Source organism: Pristiophorus japonicus, chromosome 5 (genome assembly GCF_044704955.1).
Source record: "Pristiophorus japonicus isolate sPriJap1 chromosome 5, sPriJap1.hap1, whole genome shotgun sequence".
In the NCBI taxonomy this organism is placed as follows: domain Eukaryota; kingdom Metazoa; phylum Chordata; class Chondrichthyes; family Pristiophoridae; genus Pristiophorus; species Pristiophorus japonicus.
The window spans coordinates 273,509,300-273,530,476 of NC_091981.1; positions in this window are offsets into that span (position 1 = coordinate 273,509,300).

A 21,177-nucleotide genomic window follows, 5' to 3' on the forward strand; every position below is an offset into this window, starting at 1 on the left:
TGTAGGATGCCTGTGCGTGAGTTCTTTTAACGTGGGGTGGCCGCTGCACACTGGCAACCACACGGGCTTAGCTGAACAAGGTCTTGGTCCAGTGGCAAGAGGGTCCAAGACAACTGGAGACCAGGCACAGCTCTATAAGCCTAATTGCCTATGGCGAAGTGTTGGCTGCAAGCTTGGCGCCGAGTAGCACCTTTAATGGTAGATGGCCCGAGGCTTGGTTGGGGGGCAGGCATTAGGAAGGTGACTTCCAAAGTTATTTTAAAAGTTAAAAGTTGATAAAGATTCCCAATTTATTTTAAAAGTTTCTAAGAGTTGTTAAAAAGTCTAAGATATAAATCAATAATAGGTTATAAAAGTTACCCCAGTTTAAAAAGTTTCTAAAGGTTGTTAAAAAGTTAAAGATGTAGATCAATAATAGATGTTTAAAAGTATTTCGATTTAAAGTCTAAAATGTAAGTTTTAGAAGTTCTCCGAAATTGTTTAAAAAGTTTAAAAGTTGATTAAAAGTTTAAAAATTAATTAAAAGTTGGTTAGGAGTTTAAGACGTTGGGTTGAACGCCGCCGCCGCGGTCCCTTTGGCCGGTTCAGCGCAGGCCTCGGAGTCCCTTCGGCCGGTTCCATGTCCCCCCGAATCTGTCAGCACAATGAACACCTGGTGTGAGACCACAGGGACAGGCGTGGAGTCCTTTCGGCCGGCGCGGGGTCCCTTCGGCTCGGGACAGAAACGGCCGGCATGGGGGTCCCTTCGGCAACTGCAAGGTAACAATTATTTGTTCGCTCAGGGCCCGCTGTGTGTTGTCCCGCCGGGGCTGCTCAGGGCCCGCTAGGTGTTGTCTCGCTGGGGCTGCTCAGGGCCCGCTGGGTGTTGTCCTGCTGGGGCTGCTCAGGGCCCGTTGTGTGTTGTCACTGGATAAGCAGGGAGAACTATACTCGTGCTCTGAGCTTGGGGTTCCCTAAATCAGTATCATCATCGGCGATCCCTCGAACGCGGATGACTTGCTTCCACATGGGTTCACAGATGTTCCAGTCCTGAACTCCAATTGAAGGGGTGGAAGATGCCTGTGCGTGGATTTTTTTAATGTGTGGTGACCGTTGCACACCAGCCACCACACGGGCTCGGCAGAGCTAGGCCTTTATCCAGTGGCAAGTGTTAATCAGGAAGATCGGAGACCTGCTCTGCTGCACGGACCTAGTATGCACATATGCTGTCCTTGGGCCCTTGGCTCTTCTGGGCCCCGTACCCTCATTTACCACACTTCCGCCACGATCTCTCGCCGCTCCTCCGCCACAAATATTCGCCGCACTGAGCGTGGAATCCCTAAAGCTCCACTGATGGCAGCCATTGCCTAATCCCTACACATTGTCTGCATGCCCGACACGAGACTCCCAAAGCAAGCGCTCTGCTCAGAACTCCTACACGGCAAGCGAGCCCCAGGTGGGCAGAGGAAACATTTCAAGGACACCCACAAAGCCTCCTTGATAAAGTGAAGCATCCCCACCGACACCTGGGAGTCCCTGGCCAAAGACCGCCCTAAGTGGGGGAAGAACATCCGGGAGGGCTCAGAACACCTCGAGTCTTGTCGCTGAGAGCATGCAGAAAGCAAGCATAGGCAGCGGAAGGAGTGTGCGGCAAACCAGGCTCCCCACTCACCCTTTCCTTCAACCACTGTCTGTCCCACCTGTGACAGAGACTGTAATTCCCGCATCGGACTGTACAGCCACCTGAGGACCTTTAGAGTGGAAGCAAGTCTTCTTAGATTTCGAGGGACTGCCTATGATGATGAAACTCTATGGATTTAGATAGGTGGGGTATGTCTCTACGGGGAGTGTCCATTCTTTCTTAGGTAAACAGAGACACTACCTTTGTGGGTTTCTCGAAAACTTGGTGATGGCTTGACGTACGTGTCAGAAACCTGGTTGAAAAAGAAATAATCCTTCCTCTTGTGGTTTACACAATCATTTGAGCACCACAAGCATGTATTTGCAAGGTTACCCTGTGTTTGTGGTCTCACATTACATTTTGTATTATTCTCAGATTGCTTGTGCTGACTACTTGACTGTCACTCCATTCCACCATCCAATTTGCCATCCAGGGATACCAATAGATTTTAAATTGAGAGGACATTTAACACGACTAATAGGAGCAATAGAAGAAAGTATCGTGTGGAGTGAGTGCATTAAGTGGCGCACTTTGCTGAAAACCTGACAGCAATTTGACCGCTGAATATTGAGTAACTGCTGATGTGTTTGATAGTTGGTGTGAAATTCTCTGCTTTTGCAGTTGCTAATGACACCCCTGCTATCCAACCACGCTCACATCTTATCTGGGCTCAGAAACAAAACTGGCACAATGAAATGCTGCTGGAAACATGAATGATGGAGGGAGCAGCAATAAGCATTGCAACTGCCTGGTGCTCTTCATAAATTCCATGGCACTGTGCAGTTGAAATGACTGGGAATGGCAGGGATGGATGGTGAAGGACCTCCATTCTATTGCAGAAAGCTTTTGATTCGAAAGTTTCAACGGCGTTCTGATCCTTCAATCATCAATTATAAAAGCAGTCTCTCTCTTTTGCTCACTCTCAAGAAATCCCTTTCTTATTTAAGTTGTCAGCTCCATTGACTCCATCATGCTTATGAAAAACATTTCTCACGGGTATTTGATCTTTTAAACACGTACTTTGAAATAAATACATTTTGGAGCACATTTTTTGCTCACAGATACACTCAGATAATTTGTGTTGCATATACTATTTCACCCGACCTAAAATCACATCGTACAACACATAATTGATCTCCTGATGACTCAGAATTTTTTTGATAAGTAGAGCATCATGGGGGGAATATTTACTTCCCGAAGCGCTGGGTCCAGTAGCGTGCAGGGCGGGTGGTCTGGGTTTCCCCCGCAGGTTGAAAGAAAAAAAGAAAGACTTGCATTTATATAGCACCTTTCACGACCACCAGACGTCTCAAAGCGCTTTACAGCTAATGAAGTACTTTTGGAATGTACTCACTGTTGTAATGTATGAAACGCAGCTGCTAATTTGCGCACAGCAAGCTCCCACAAACAGCAATATAATAATCACCAGATAATCTGTTTTTTGGTGATGTTGGATTGAGCGATAAATATTGGGCAGGTTGTGGAGATTTAACTCCACAGCGTGCGACTCTTGGCCCTGACAGGTTCTCCGTCGGGATGTCAACCTGATTGACAGGCTTGGCTTCCAGTTGGGCGGGGAGCACTCCAGAGGAGGCTTGCGGGACCAGGTAGGTCAGACCACTGACCCTGGATAGTGGGGGTGGGGGGGGGTGGTCTGATGGTGGGGCAGTTTGAGGGGCCTGGAGGAAGCACTCCTGCTCCTCCCTGGCCCTCAAGGAGATGCTCCCCGAGATTGTCCTCTCCTGGCCGGCCACAGTAAAATCGGCAACGTAGGTTAAATCCGAGGCGTTCAACCTTATTAACATATTTAAAATGCCAACCCCGCCTCCTGCCAGCTGCCCGCTCCTTGTCCCGCCTCAGTAAAACCCGGAAGTCAGTGGGTTGGACACGCTTGGAATTTTTGCTCATTTAACCACACCCACTCTCATCCATGTTAAAATTTCCCCCATAGAATCATATAGCGCAGAAGGAAGTCCATCGTGCTCTTTGAAAGAGCTATTTAATCGGTGTTACTCTCTTTCCCAATAGCCCTGCACATTTTTCCTTTTTAAGTGTATTTCCATTCCCTCTTTTGAAAGTTACTACTGAACCTGCTTCCACCACCATTTCAGGCAGTGCATTCCAGATCATGATAAACCACGGCATTAAAACATTCTCCTCATCCCGCCCATTAATTTTCTGCCAATGATCTTAAATGTGTGTCCTGTGGTTACCGACCCTCTTGTCAGTGGAAACAGTTTCCTCTTATTTGCTCTAACAAAACCCCTCATCATTTTGAACACCTCTCTTAAATCCACCACCACCCCCCCCCCCCCCGCCCCCCCCCCCCCCACTTAACCTTCCCTGCTGTAAGGAGAACAGTCACAGCTTCTCCAGTCTCTCCACATAACTGAAGTTTCTCAGCCCCGGTACCATTCTGGTAAATCTCCTCTGCGCCCTCTCCTTGGTCTTCACATCTTTCCTAAAATGTGGTGCCCAGAATTGGACACAATAATCTAGCTGAGGACCAACCAGTGTTTTCTAAAGGTGTAGTCTTGCCTTTGTGCTCTATGGGGGTAATTGGGGTAATGAAAGTACGGGTGGGTTGGGGGCGGGGGTAGGGGGGTAAGTTGAAGTATTAAAAATCAAAATCCCGACTCCAACCCGCCCACTTTCGGCTTTTACTCAGGCGTGACGGGGCGGCAGAGGGCGGTGGGCAGCTTACCCGCTGCCAGGAGGTGGGTTGGCACTGTCAATATAATCACCATCATCATCATAGACAGTCCCTCGGAATCGAGGAAGACTTGCTTCCACTCTTAACATGAGTCCTTAGGTGGCTGAACAGTCCAATGCGAGAGCCACAGTCCCTCTCACAGGTGGGACAGATAGTTGTTGAGGGTAAGGGAGGGTGGGACTGGTTTGCCGCACGCTCCTTCGGCAGTCTGCGCTTGATTTCTGCATGCTCTCGGCGATGGGGCTCGAGGAGCTCAGCGCCCTCCCGGATGCACTTCCTCCACTTAGGGTGGTCTTTGGCCAGGGACTCCCCGGTGTCAGTGGGGATGTTGCACTTCATCAGGCAGGCTTTGAGGGTGTCCTTGTAACGGTTCCTCTGCCCGCCTTTGGCTCGTTTGCCGTGAAGGAGTTTCGAGTAGAGCGCTAGCTTTGGGGAGTCTCGTGTCTGGCATGCGGATAATATGGCCTGCCCAGCGGAGCTGATCAAGTGTGGATCAAGATATAATAATGAGACACTGAAGCCTCTGCTTTAACCTGCTGTGCAGGTTTAACTACAGGCAGCTGGGAATCCCAGACCTCAGGATTATCCACCAGCGTGCAGTCAACACCAACTGCAAATGATGACAGCCAGAAGCTCCTGTCCAATTTCCTTTTTCAGATGTGACTTGACTTTTACAAACCTGTGCTGGAAGGCTATCCCGATTAAACCATGGCCAGAATTTTGTTCGGGGAGGCGGATTGGGGGGTGGTGAGTGAGCTCCTAGGGAGTGGGAAACTCGATTTTATCGGCAGCGGATAATTTGATTGTGAGGCCTCGGTTTCACCACCCGCAGCCAGTCGGCTTGAGAGGCTGTCTGGCTGTGGGCAGGTAGACCTCATTGTCGAGGGGTCGGTTGGTAGAGGGATCACGGGAGGGGGTTCGGGATAGGTGGGAGCTGGGTTGTTTTCAGGAGGGGGGTCAGCAATCAGGAGTGGGGGGGAGAGAGGATCTCGGGGGGGGGGGATAACTGGATCGGCAGGCGATGGGGGGTAGTCGGGGAATGGGGAAGTCAGGGATTGGTAGGCAAGCATGGATCGCGTCGGGAGTGTGGTGGATCGGGGATCGAAGATCTTGGAGTGGGGGGGGGGGGGGGATGTTCGGAGATCGTGGGGATGTCGGCCACGGATTGGGGGGGACAGAGGATCAGCAGGGGGTTTGGAGGATCGTGGCTGGCCTCATCATCATCGCTGGTGGTAGGGGGGGCAGGAAGGTCTGGGGTTGAGAAGGAAGACCTGGGAATGCGATCGGAAGCCTCGTGGGGTCTCCAATCATGGGGGGGGTGGGGGGGGGGGAGGAGGAGGTGGGCTAGGCAGGGATCCTGGTTCCAGGAGTTAGGTATAAAGCCACCTTTCTTCTGGATGTAGCAGTCCCCGCCTCGAATTAACTGCCGAGTTACACAAATTGTGTGAAGCTCGTCCACAGGCAGTTCAATTCAAGATGGAGGGGAAAGTATAGGCTTCCAGCCTCATTACAATATTTAAAGTGAGGTAACGCCCCCAGGGAGTGGATTGGTCGCTCGCACCCACGACCCGCCGCCGTCTTGCCTCGGGGGAAACCGAAAGTGGATGGGTTGGAGGTGGGATCAGGTCAGGAATCACCTTTCGAAAAATTTAACTGCCCCCATGCTCCAACCCCACCCCGATTTGTTTATGAGAAAATTCTTTCTAAGGAAGCATTAATTTTATTTGATATTCTGGCCTTTAGAAGGTTATTCACTACTGATGTTAAGTTGACTAGTCTACAGTTACCCAGTTTATCGCCTTTTCCCTCTCGGCCCCAGGACCCACTGCTCTCGGCCCCAGGACCCACCGCTCTCGGCCCCAGGACCCACCGCTCTCGGCCCCAGTGCCCACCGCTCTCGGCCCCAGTGCCCACCGCTCTCGGCCCCAGGACCCACCGCTCTCGGCCCCAGGGCTCAGCGCTCTCGGCCCCAGGACCCACCGCTCTCGGCCCCAGGGCTCAGCGCTCTCGGCCCCAGGACCCACCGCTCTCGGCCCCAGGACCCACCGCTCTCGGCCCCAGTGCCCACCGCTCTCGGCCCCAGGACCCACCGCTCTCGGCCCCAGGGCTCAGCGCTCTCGGCCCCAGGGTCCATCGCTCTCGGCGTGGGAGTTGTGTCCAGACCTCCAAACAGTAGGAGTGATGTTGGGGAGGGCATCAAACAGGAAATTAGGGGTGCATGCAACAAAGGTACAGCAGTTATCATGGGTGACTTTAATATGCATATAGATTGGGCTAACCAAACTGGAAGCAATACAGTGGAGGAGGATTTCCTGGAGTGCATAAGGGATGGTTTTCTAGACCAATATGTCGAGGAACCAACTAGCGGGGAGGCCATATTAGACTGGGTGTTGTGTAATGAGAGAGGATTAATTAGCAATCTCGTTGTGCGAGGCCCCTTGGGGATGAGTGACCATAATATGGTGGAATTCTACATTAGGATGGAGAATGAAACAGTTAATTCAGAGACCATGGTCCAGAACTTAAAGAAGGGTAACTTTGAAGGTATGAGGCGTGAATTGGCTAGGATAGATTGGCGAATGCTCCTTAAGGGGTTGACTGTGGATGGGCAATGGCAGACATTTAGAAACCGCATGGATGAACTACAATAATTGTACATCCCTGTCTGCCGTAAAAATAAAAAAGGGAAGGTGGCTCAACCGTGGCTATCAAGGGAAATCAGGGATAGTATTAAAGCCAAAGAAGTGGCATACAAATTGGCCAGAAATAGCAGCGAACCTGGGGACTGGGAGAAATTTAGAACTCAGCAGAGGAGTACGAAGGGTTTGATTAGGGCAGGGAAAATAAAGTAAGAGAGGAAGCTTGCAGGGAACATTAAAATGGACTGCAAAAGCTTCTATAGATATGAAAAGAGAAAAAGGTTAGTAAAGACAAACGTAGGTCCCCTGCAGTCAGAATCAGGGGAAGTCATAACTGGGAACAAAGAAATGGCAGACCAATTGAACAAGTACTTTGGTTCGGTATTCACGAAGGAGGACACAAACAACCTTCCGGATATAAAAGGGGTCAGAGGGTCTAGTAAGAAGCAGGAACTGAGGGAAATCCTTATTAGTTGGGAAATTGTGTTGGGGAAATTGATGGGACTGAAGGCCGATAAATCCCCACGGCCTGATGGTCTGCATCCCAGAGGACTTAAGGAGGTTGCCTTGGAAATAGCGGATGCATTGACAGTCATTTTCCAACATTCCATAGACTCTGGATCAGTTCCGATGGAGTGGAGCGTAGCCAGTGTAACCCCAATTTTTTAAAAAGGAGGGAGAGAGAAAACAGGGAATTATAGACCTGTCAGCCTGACATCGGTAGTGGGTAAAATGATGGAATCAATTATTAAGGATGTCATAGCAACGCCTTTGGAAAAAGGTGACATGATAGGTCCAAGTCAGCATGGATTTGTGAAAGGGAAATCATGCTTGACAAATCTTCTCGAATTTTTTGAGGATGTTTCCAGTAGAGTGGACAAGGGAGAACCAGGTGATGTGGTGTATTGGACTTTCAGAAGGCTTTTGACAAAGTCCTACAGAAGAAATTAATGTGCAAAGTTAAAGCACATGGAATTGGGGGTGTGCTGACATGGATTGAGAACTGATTGGCAGACAGGAAACAAAGAATAGGAGTAAATGGGTACTTTTCAGAATGGGAGGCAGTGATTAGTGGGGTACCGCAAGGTTCTGTGCTGGGACCCCAGCTGTTTACATTGTACATTAATGATTTAGACAAGGGGATTAAATGTAGTATCTCCAAATTTGCGGATAACACTAAGTTGGGTGGCAGTGTGAGCTGCGAGGAGGATGCTATGAGGCTGCAGAGTGACTTGCACAGGTTAGGTGAATGGGCAAATGCATGGCAGATGAAGTATAATGTGGATAAATGTGAGGTTATCCACTTTGGTGGTAAAAACAGAGAGACAGACTATTATCTGAATGGTGACAGATTAGGAAAAGGGGAAGTGTAACGAGACCTGGGTGTCATGGTACATCAGTCATTGAAGGTTGGCATGCAGGTGCAGCAGGCGGTTAAGAAAGCAAATGGCATGTTGGCCTTCATAGCGAGGGGATTTGAGTACAGGGGCAGGGAGGTGTTGCTACAGTTGTACAGGGCCTTGGTGAGGCCACACCTGGAGTATTGTGTACAGTTTTGGTCTCCTAACGTGAGGAAGGATGTTCTTGCTGTTGAAGGAGTGTAGCGAAGGTTCACCAGACTGATTCCTGGGTTGGCGGGACTGACATATCAAGAAAGACTGGATCAACTGGGCTTGTATTCACTGGAGTTCAGACGAATGAGAGGGGATCTCATAGAAACGTTTAAAATTCTGACGGGTTTAGACAGGGTAGATGCAGGAAGAATGTTCCCAATGTTGGGAAGTCCAGAACCAGGGGTCACAGCCTAAGGATAAGGGGTAAGCCATTTATGACCGAGATGAGGAGAAACTTCTTCACCTAGAGAGTGGTGAACCTGTGGAATTCTCTACCACAGAAAGTTGTTGAGGCCAATTCACTAAATATATTCAAGAAGGAGTTCGATGTAGTCCTTACTACTAGGGGGATCAAGGGGTATGGCGAGAAAGCAGGAATGGGGTACTGAAGTTACATCTTCAGCCATGAACTCATTGAATGGCGGTGCAAGCTAGAATGGCCGAATGGCCTACTCCTGCACCTATTTTCTATGTTTCTATCTATGTTTCTAGGACCCACTGCTCTCGGCCCCAGGACCCACTGCTCTCGGCCCCAGGGCCCACTGCTCTCGGCCCCAGGGCCGTCACTCTCGGCCCTAGGACCCACTGCTTCTCTGCCCCAGGGCCCACTGCTCTCGGCCCCAGGACCCACTGCTCTCGGCCCCAGGACCCACTGCTCTCGGCCCCAGGACCCACTGCTCTCGGCCCCAGGGCCCACTGCTCTCGGCCCCAGGGCCCACTGCTCTCGGCCCTCGGCTCCAGGGCCCACTGCTCTCAGCCCTAGGACCCACTGCTCTCGGCCCCAGGCCCGCCGAGGGTAGAAAGTCGGGGCCTCAGGTCCTGCTTCTCGGCACCACGTGGATGGAATGATTTGGGCCGGGGTGGGGGGCGGAGCTTGACAGGGGTGGGGTTTGTCGCATGCCTGTCAAAAAATGTGCAGTACCCACACCCCACTTCTCCACGATCTTCGATCCCCGATCCACCCCCGCGATCCACGCTTGCTTGCCGATCCCTGACCTCCCCATTCCCCGACCACCCCCCATCGCCTGCCGATCCAGAAACCCCGCCCCCCCGGAGATCCTCTCTCCTCCCCTCCTGATTGCCGAGCACCCTCCCGAAAACAACCCAGCTCCTGCCTCTTCTGAGCCCCTCCAGTGATCCCTCCGCCAACACCTGTCTGTCAAAAAAAGTGCAGTACAAACTGTTCCATCGTGAAAAATTATGGTCAGAACCTGTCCTATTTTCTTTCTGGTTTCCCTCAGCAGTCTGGGATACATGACTTCAGGGCCCGGTGCTGTTTGCACTTTGAATCCACCAACATTTTCTTCCTTACATATAGCTATCCTATCTAATTGCTCAACTCTCTTATCCATTGGTTTCCAACTATCACACTCTTCTGTTAAAACTGATACAAAATGCTCATTTAGAATCATAGAATTATACAATCATAGAAATTTGCGGCACAGAAGGAGGCCATTCAGCTCATGGTATCCGCGCCGGTCGACAAAGAGCTATCCAGCCTGATCCCACTTTCCAAATCTTTGTCCATAGCCCTGTAGGTTACGGCACTTCAAGTGTATATCCAAGTACTTTCTAAATGCAACTAGGTTTTCTGCCTCTACCACCCTTTCAGGCAGTGAGTTCCAGACCCCCACCACCCTCTGGGTGAAAAAAGTTCTCCTCAGATCCCCTCTAAACCTCCTACCAATTACTTTAAATCTATGCCCCCTGGTGATTGACCCCTCTGTTAAGGGAAATAGGTCCTTCCTACCCACTATATCTCGGCCCCTCATAATTCTATACACCGCAATAAGGTCTCCTCTCAACCTTCTCTGTTCAAAAAGCCTGTCCAAAAAAAGGAAATTAAAGGCTTTCTTTCTGTACCTTTTACAACCTCCAGACATCCTAAAGCACTTTACAGCCAATAAAGTACTTTTTTGAAGTGTAGTCACATTATTCGTTCATGCTCTATGCAAAGATTGTCCTTTTCCCATCTCTAATTGTCCCTTGCCTTTTCTCTAATTCTTTAAAAATCATTAATGTTACCCATCAGTCTTTCTTGAGATTAACTTATCCTTTCTAATCTTTCTAATTTGTTTCTCTTCCATCTACAATCTATTTGATCATTTGTATATTAATAGGTTTGCCATAGTCCTCTCCCAAATCTTATTTTAATTTTTATTTCAGCAGCCTCTTTACTTCTTGTATGAATTTTAACTTCCAAAAACGAGTAGTTCTGTGTCGGGTGGGAAGTTTAAATCTTAAACATTTCAAAGCCAAACCAACCCAGCTGAAATCCGTTTCCAGTTTTGATGAGGGGCGGGTGACCAATCAGCTCCCAGGAGATGGGTCGGTCGTTGAAACTATTTAAGGAGGCTGCGTGCCTTCATTTTAACAGGGTTTCTATTTTTAACTGCTGTGGTCTTGGTTTCCTGGGCCTTGGGAAACCTGGCAGGTCAAAGGAGACGAGAAGGGCTGGATCCATCAGGTACTTACTTTCCCTTGAGAAGGTGCCTTTTCAGCACTGCATGCATTGCCAGGAGGAGAGGAGTGTTTCCTCCAGCTAACCCGCCAACATCCACAATCTCCTCCCGAACTTCCCCCATCACCGAGCACCCCCAACAACCCCCCCGAGATCACTGACCCCCAGATCCCCCGTGAACACCAACCCCCCCATCTGCCCATGATTACAGACCCCTCCCTTCCTCATGATCACCGACCACACCCTCCATCTCCCCATGATCAGCAACTCCTCCCAGCTCTCCGCGATCACCGAACCCCCCCATCTCCCCACAATCACCGACCTTCCCATGATCACCGATCCCCCCCAACCATCCCCCTGGATCTCCTCACGATCACCGACTCCCCCATCTCCCCATGATCACTGATCCCCCAGATCTCCCAACCGATCCTCCGATCACTCTCGACCCTCCCACGATCACCGATCCCCCCCATCTCCCCATGATCACTGATCCCCCAGATCTCCCCACCGATCCTCCGATCACCCTCGACCCTCCCACGATCACCGACCCCACTTATGTGATCACCCCTGACCACCCCACCCCCGCCACATTCGACCTACCACCCCTCCTCCCACCATTTCACTCCCCACTACCACTAAATCTATCTGCTCCTCGGCTGTCGACTTTTCCAGAGCCTTCCTCGCCCAACAGGGACCCAATCCTATCAATCAGGCTGGCTTTCGGACAGTGAACCTGGAAAAAAGATAATCACATGCTCCATGGCGTTCGGGAGACCATAACTCTTACCCCTTTCCCCTATTGGAAACCCCACCCCAGTAAATATTGAGGGTCATGTGTCTGATTTGTATTCTAATCATTTCCCATTGGTGAGTTGGTCCATTCTCTTGCTAATTTTCATGGAAGATTTTTTTTAAATTCATTCATGGGATGTGAGCATCGCTGGCAAGGCCAGCATTTATTGCCCATCCCTAGTTGCTCTTGAGAAGGTGGTGGTGAGCTGCCTCTTGAACCGCTGCAATCTCTGTGGTGAAGGTGCTCCAGCTGAGCTATATGGGATGGAGTTCCAGGATTCTGACCCAGCAACGATGATGGAACGGCGATATGTTTCCAAGTCAGGATGGTGTGTGACTTGTGTGACTTGGAGAACTTGGAGATGATGGTGTTCCCATGCACCTGCTGCTCTTGTCCTTCTAGGCAGTAGAAGTCGTGGGTTTGGGAGGTGCTGTCAAAGAAACCTTGGCGAGTTGCTGCAGTGTGTCCTGTAGAACTTTTCTTTTTGTAATAAATAAACTACCTTTATCTTTGACTGTTATGTTACTTCTCCTTTTCAGTTTCTGTACTGAACCTCATTATGTTGTGGTCACCATTTCCGAAATATTCCCGTACCTTTACGTTACCTACTTGTCTCTCATTTCCTAGAACTAGATCCTGCAATGCCTCCTTCCTTGTTGGATTAAAACATACTGATCCAGAGAGCAGCACTGGAAATCCCTCACTTGATTTGTACAAATATAGATTAGAATTAAAGTAAAGTCATTCATTATTATAGTCATCTTGTGTCTGCACCTTTTCTCTAATTTGTCTATATCATCCTTTATTTCCTTTTCACTGTGTTGGCAGTCAATAATAAACTCCCAGAAGACGAACTGTCTTCTTCTTGTACCTTAAATCTACCAAATAGATTCAGTTTTTTCACCGTCCCCTCTATCATCCTTACATTCTGGTTCAGTAATAGAATCTTTGATTAATATTACCAATCCTTTTTTTCTTACTCAATCCATCCTTCTGGGAAGTGTATATATTACATTATATATTATATTAATTATATTATATTGTCCTGGCTAATATTTATCCTTCAATGAACATAAAATAGCAGATGATCTGGTCATTATCACATTGCTGTCTATGGGAGCTTGCTGTTAGCAAGTTGGCTACCGCATTTCCCACATTATAACATTGACTGTACTCCAAAAGTACATCATTGGCTGTAAAGCGCTTTGAGACGCCCGGTGGATGTGAAAGGCGCTTTATAAATGCAAGTCTTTATTTTCTTTTTTATAATAATTTATATTGTATTAAATAATATTATATTAATTATATTATATTAATTATATTATTATAATCCCCTATCTCGTTCACCAATTTTATTCAAAATAATTTCCTGCCTTTTGTCTCTTCTTTGTTATTTTTCCCATTTTTCTCTTTTAATTTTCCTCTACCCCTGACCCACTTCTTTCCTCTCTTGCACCTCACCTCAGTGACAACAAACAGACATATTCACCCAAAAAAAGGCTGGATTTTCAACGTGCCAACAAGTGACGAAAAGTAGTTGTGGAGCTGATGTTGAATTTCCAACAGTTTGTCGAGCTTCATGGGTACATCAGATGTCAGAAAATTCCAGAGCTAATTTTTATTTTCAGATCTTTCAGCAAACGTCAGCAAAATCACTGAACTCACAATTACCAGCTGACAAAACATGAAGAAGATGTCGAGCCGGATAGAAATGCAATGATTTGATCCGACTTTGAGGACACTTTCGTACTTGTCAATGTCATTAACTTTATGTGAAGCATCAGTCATTTGCACGGATGGCATTAAGCAAAGTGGAGACGATTGTTTTGCCATTGCAGTAAAATAACCGATAGATGTTTAAAGAACGGTTTGATGGGACTGTATTACAGGACACTCTTTCTCCTCCAAGCCTTGGATCGGAACTGGAGGAAACCATTGTCTCTTGAGGGCTAAGCATAAGAAATGGAATTAATTTTTTTCAATTTCACTCCTGCTGCTGTATGGTGCAGCACTAATTGGACAATCATACTGTAAAACACCTTAGGGATCTGGTATATAAGACAATGAAGTGCAGCACAGAGAGGGAGCTCTGCTGAGATCTGGCTTGAGGTGCATTGCCAGAGTAATGTTAAGAGAGTTGTGCACTGCAGTGCCAAGGCAGGGAGAGGTGACATTGGTTTGGGTGTATTCTGAAGAAGAAGGGAGATGATAGGCATTGTTCCTATAGCAACAACAACTTGCATTGATATACTGTCCTTAATTAATAACATGCACTGAGGCAAGAAGCTTACTGACCGACCGGTGGGAGGATTAGGAGAGTTAGCAGAAAACGTGGTAGCGAAGAGAGATTTTGAGAAAGTTCATGTATTAGTAGCATTGAAAAGATTTAGTGGGGTTTCCAGAATCCAGGACCTGGACAGCTGAAAGCTCTGTGATTATAGAATCATAGAATGGTTACAGCACAGGAGGCCATTGGGCCTGTCGAAGACCTGACGGCTCTCTGCAAGAGCACTTCAGCTAGTCCCACTCCCCTGCCCTTTCCCCGTAGCCCTGCACATTTCTTTCCTTCAGCTACTTATTCAAATCCCTTTTGAAAGCCACGATTGAATCTGCCTCCACCGCTCTTTCAGGCAGTGCATTCCTGATCCTAACCACTCGCTGCGTAAAATGTTTTTCCTCATGTCGCCTTTGGTTCTTTTGCCAATCACCATAAATCTGTGTCCTCTGGTTCTTGACCCATTGCCAATGGGAACAGTTTCTCTCTACCCTGTCCAGACCCCTCAGGATTTTCAACACCTCCTCTCACTCTTCTCTACTCCATCGAGAACAACTCTCATCCCTGGGATCACTGTTGGAAATCTTTTCTACACCCTCTCGAAGGCATACACATCCTTCCCAAAGTGTGGTGCCCAGAATTGGACACAATACTCTAGTTGAGTCCAAACCAGGTTCATCATTATTTTTACGCTTTGTCCTCTATGGGCTGGAAATGGTCCTCTGCCCTGTTGTGGGCGGGGGGGGGGGGGAATTATTCGAATTATCACCTCACGACGGGAGTCGAAGGGAAGAAATGGAAAATTTGGCACTTTAACTTTATCACCGCCTCACAGCATTTGGGGCGCTGCTTGAGGCTGTTTGTCAGCACGTTCGCATCGTGCTTACGTCATCACCGCTGTGCTGATATGCCGTGAGGAACATCTGGAGGGAGGAATGCACAGAATTGGAGGACCGTAGGGCACACATTTAAATGTAGGGCATGCAGGAGATGCTCTTGCAGAGAGCCAGCATGGCAATAGTTGTATTCAAATGACGCATAACAAAACTATCTTGAGAAATTGATATCAACCTGAGTAGACACCAAAGTCTATTTACAGCTCAAATTTCACTGTAGCCAAGTTAAACTTTCAAGCATACTTTCATATTGTGTCAAGCATCCATTTATCTTGGGTTCCCCCTGCTTCATCTGTCTAGATTACGTAATGGAAAGTGGGTTGTGTGCGGGGCTCCAAGGCAAAGCCTTTTGTATTGATCTATGCTGTCAGAGAGCTGTAAGAGTTGGCTGAAATGTTGGGTTCAATTTCTACTGCAAGGCAGTAATTGGATAGTGAACTCACATGAAGCATCATACGGCTCTAATTAGGCTATTTTTAAGCTAATAAGGGTACCTAGCTGTTACCTTGACAAGTGTGAAGCCCAAAATGGCTGCCTACTCAGGATGACTGTGTGAGATGGACACAGTAGAAGTAAGTTCGATATTGTGGTTGGGGGAACACAATCAGGCCTACCAGAGTGATGGATTGTACAGAAGCTTCAAAGCCAAATTTTTAATCGCCAAAGCTAAGCAGGACAAGTAAGCCTCCAGGTTTCAATTCATGCCAGACAATGAGTTTAAAGTAAGCTTGCAATGGACAAAAATATCACCCAATTAAATTGTTGTCAGAACTGAAAGCAGTTCTAGAATAAAACACAATTAAAAATCAAAATTCATTTCGGATACGAGATGACTAAAATCTTTATTTCGAGTGAACATGAATCCTTCAACTACTTTATCACATGATTTTAGAAAAAAAGTAGTGAAATATAAGGAGTTTCTGTTCATCCTAGATTTAAAGAAATTTCCAACAGTATCAAAGATCTAAACCATTGGAAAGGGCTGTCACTTCCCCACCATCCCCATTCTCTGGCAATTTTGTTTCCCTGAAAGGAGTTGATTTATTGCCAGGTACAGTCCCACACTGACTGGTCCCTCACAGCTATCGCATCGATTCTTCACGTGTGCGCCTGGATAGCGACTGTTGGCAGGCTAATCATTCACAGACCCTGTGCTGACCCAATGCGTGCAAATGGATAAGAATATAAGAACATAAGAAATAGGAGCAGGAGTAGGCCATTTGGCCTCTCGAGCCTGCTCTGCCATTCAATACGATCATGGCTGATCCGATCATGGACTCAGCTCCACTTCCCTGCCCGCTCCCCATAACCCCTTATTCCCTTATCGGTTAAGAAACTGTCTATCTCTGTCTTAAATTTATTCAATGTCCTGGCTTCCACAGCTCTCTGAGGCAGCAAATTCCACAGATTTACAACCCTCTGAGAGAAGAAATTTAAGACCGACCCTGTGCTGACACAATGCGTGCAAATGCACTGCCAGCAGTGGTCACAGGAAGAAGAAAGAAAAGACTTGCATTTATATAGCGCCTTTCACGACCACCGGACGTCTCAAAGCGCTTTACAGCCAATGAAGTACTTTTGGAGTGCAGTCACTGTTGTAATGTAGGAAACGCGGCAGCCAATTTGTGCGCACAGCAAGCTGCCACACACAGCAATGTGATTATGACCAGATAATGTGTTTTAGTGATGTTGATTGAGGGATAAATATTGGCTCGGACACCAGGGCAAACTCCCCTGCTCTTCTTCGAAATAGTGCCATGGGATCTTTTATGTCCACCTGAGAGAGCAGACGGGGCCACGGTTTAACGGCACCTGCGAAAGACGGCACCTCTGACAGTGCAGCACTCCCTCAGTACTGAACTGGAGTGTCAGCCTAGGTGCTATTTTATACTCCAGTCTCTGAACTCGAACACAGCTTTCTTGACTCAGAGCCAAGTGTGCTACCCACTGAGCCACGGCTGACACACAGCATATCCTCATTGCTTCGGTTACATGCCACAGAATGAAGACATTCAGAATCCTAAAAATAAAAGCGCAACACTGAAAAAGCTCGAATTGTTCTATTTTTTTCTTTCAGATATTCAGGTTTTTTCGACAGGCGCACTGTGTAGTTTCTGTATTTAACATTAAAACCATGATTCACTTCATTGAAAGAAACCTTTTATGAATAATAAACATGTATGGATATAAAATACACTTGAATATGTTATGCAGGTAGAGGTTAATGCTGCCTGTCTGTATAATACCTTCTATTGTATCGATTCATCTAAATGCTGTGCCAATAAAGATCTCTTATGTACATAAATTATTTAAGAATTGGGGCATTATGGAAAAAGGTTTCTCTCACCGACAGAATAATGCAGATTGAGTTTCTGCGACAAAAACTGTTGGCAAAAGAAGCAGCAAGCAAGAAGTTGGAGAACATTTCACCACCTAAAGAGAAAGCAGCTTTTCCTACATCTGTGCCTACTGTAGGAGTTCCTATCGGGTAACACCTACTCTTAGTTCAGCATTCCTGTTTGAACACAACAGGAACCTGATCTCGCGGGTACTCCAAAAAGGGCATAGTCGGCGGGAAGGAATAAAGTGCCATTTTCAAGGTACCCAATCCGTCACTCAACTTTATTTGCTCACTTAAGCCCATTGAACTGTACAAATTCATCAATTAAATTAGTATTCGTGATGCGGTTGGAGCATTTTTAAATGTAAATTTGGATAGGATCTTATCTCCATATCATGCCATGCCTCTTTATTCTGTATTTATTACTTTCTCAAACTGTCTGCTAGGCCCAGTTAAATGTTACAAGATGGTTGGGATATTCATTCCAGAAATAATCACAATCTTTTGGCCACTTAAGCGATGGTTAATCGCCCTGCCAAATTGCAGTAAGGTAACAGTGCATATGTTTCAATTTAGAGGTTTTACAATCTTGTCATTACAGTTGAAAGTGAACACAAAACGTTCCAGAAAATACACAGCAGTTCTGTCAGAATCTGAAGTACAATGTAATATTTCAGGTAGAAATGCTTTGTCAGAACTGAAAGGGTCAATGCCTAAAAACATTCGGCGTTGACTAAAGCAAAATACTGCGGATGCTGGAAATGTGAAATAAAAACAGAAAATGCTGGAAATACTCAGCAGGTCAGGCAGCTTCTGTGGAAAGAGAAAGAGAGTTAATATTTCAGGTCGATGACCTTTCGTCAGAGCTGGAAAAAGTTCGAGATGTAACAGGTTTTAAGCAACTGTAGGGGCAGGGAAAGCGGGGAGGGAGGAAAGAACAAAAGGGAAGGTCTGTGATAGAGTGGAAGGCAGGAGAGATTAAATGACAAAAGGTGTGATAGTACAAAGCAAAAGGAGGTGGTAATGGGACATGTAAAGAAACAAAAGATGGGTCTAGTGGAGGTTTAAACGGGAATAGCAGAATCATCAACAGCTGCCATCTGAAAAAATAGGGCCAGAGGTTATGGTCTGAAATTGTTGAACTCGATGTTAAGTCCAGGAGGCTGTAAAGTGCCGAACTGAAAGATGAGGTGCTGTTCCTCAAGCTTACGCTGAGCTTCGTTGGAACAGTGGAGGAGGCTGAGGACAGCGATGTCGGTGTGGGAGTGGAGTGGGGGAACTGAAGTGACAGACAACCGGAAGCTCGGGGTCATGCTTACGGACTGAACAGAGGTGTTCCGCAATCTACACTTGGTCTCCCCAATGTAGAGAATACCAGATTGTGAGCAGTGAATACAGTATACTAAATTGCAAGAAGTACAAGTAAATCGCTGTTTCACCAGGAAGGAGTGTTTGGGGCCCTGGACATCGGGAAGGGAGGAGGTGCAGGGGCAGGTATTGCATCTCCTGCGCTTGCACAGGAAGGTGCAGTGGGAAGGGGAAGGATTGTTGGGGGTGATTGAGGAGTGGACCAGGGTGTCACGGAAGGAGCGGTCCCTTCGGAATGCTGAGAGGGGAGAGGATATGATTGGTGGTGGGATCATGCTGGAGGTGACAGAAATGGCAGATGATGATCTGTTGAATGTGGAGACTGGTAGGGTGAAAGGTGAGGACAAGAGGAACCCTATCATTGTTCGGGGAGGGAGGGGAAGGAGTGAGAGCAGAGGTGCAGGAAATGGGACAGACCTGGTGGAGGGCCCTGTCAACCACAGTAGAGGACCACAGTTCCTCGGTTGAGGAAAAAGGAGGACATATCAGAAGCATTAGTATGGAAGGTGGTGTCGTCAGAACAGACACAACGGAGATGGAGAAACTGGGAGAATGGGATGGAATCCTTATAGGTAGCAGGGTTGGAGGAAGTGTAGTCCAGATAGCTGTGGGTGTCAAAGGGTTTGTCAATCGCCTATCCCCAGGTTGGAGAAGTCGAGGAAGAGCAGGGAAGAGTTGGAGATGGACCATGTGAAGGTGAGGGAAGGATGTAATTCATGTGTTTTTTCTTTTTTCACATACTGATGGACCAGTTGTGTAATTCCAGCATTTTCTGGTTTCGTTTCAGATTTCTGCCATTTGCAGGTTGGTTATTTTTTTAAATCCCAAGGTGTTTCCAGAGGAGCCTTGTGTAATATTGCATAGCACGTAATTTATTAATGAATATTCAGCAGAAAGTGGGATGCATGATTGAAAAGAGTATAATGAAACTGGCATGTTGTTGCCATCACGTTCTCCCCACCCTCCAGTTGCTGCAATATCTGATGCAGGAATGGTTGTTTTAATATGAATAATAAGGGAATACTGTACACTCTGGTGCAATGCATTACAATATGTAGAAATTACAACCACAGGAACACTATTTTATTTTGAACTTACATCAAGATTACAACACAGAAACAGACCCAATCTGTAATTCATGTGTTTATCCTCCACATGAGCAGGCGTCGTACTCCCCTGTGTACGCTATATTCCCAAATCCTTTCATACCCCCTTTTCCTTAACCACATATCTAACCTATTCTTAAATGTTGGCATGATCTCTGTTTCACTCACCAACACAGCCTCCTCCAGGATCTTGAGCACAAAAATCTAGTCTTCCATTCGGAGAAATTTCATCCCCATCCTGACAATTTGTTTAGTGTCAACTGTGGCTCAGTAGGTAACACTCTCGCCTCTGAGTCAGAAGGTTGTGGGTTCAAATCCCACTCCAAGGATTTGAGCACATAAATCTAAGCTGACACTCCAGTGCAGTGCTGAGGGAGCGCTGCACTGTCGAAGGTGCCGTCTTTTGGCTGAGACGTTAAATCGAGGCCCCGTCTGCTCTCTCAGGTGGATGTACAAGATCCCATGGCACTATTTCAAAGAAGAGCAGGAGAGTTATCCCCAGTGTCCTGGCCAATATTTATCCCTCAATCAACATTACAAAATAAACAGATTGTCTGGTCATTATCACATTGCAGTTTGTGGGAACTTGCTGGTGTGCAATTTGGCTGCCGCATTTCCCACATTACAACAGTGACTACACTCCAAAAGTACTTCATTGGCTGTAAAGCGCTTTGAGATGTCTGGTGGTTGTGAAAGGCGCTATATAAATCCAAGTTTTTCCTTTCCTTTCCTCCTGTGTAAAAAATGTTAATCTTGCTCTTCAGTCCTAAATCTATTACTTTTAACCCTATATCTATGTCCCCTCATTCTAGACCACTCAACTACTGCAAACAGTTCACTTCTGTCAAAAATCCTTTATCTCTTAGCTAGTTTTCAATCCACATTCACCTCGCTCTGCTGAATAAAGGGAGATCAGGCAACTGTGTGACTTTGACTGACATGCAACCCAGCATACAGATGGCTCCAGTTCCGATGCAACAAATCAGATGGGATTGACAATATCACAGATGGAAGTACTGGCATAGTTTACACCAGTGATAGGAACCAAAGGAAGACTAGCACAAAAAATACATACTGGGCTCCAAAAGCAAAACAGATTGTCCTATATTTTTGACTTAACAGAGGTATCAACGGCTAGAAATTGGAGATCGCTAAAAGCCTGCCGGTGCCACCACGGACCAAAGTTAACGGCCGCCGAAATTGATAGTGGCGGCAGGACCGGGATATTGGCGCTGATTGCTAACGAGCATTAGCCCAGCGCTAAGCTTAACATGCAAGGATGTTTTTGTGGCGGCAGTCCCAGCAGGAGGTC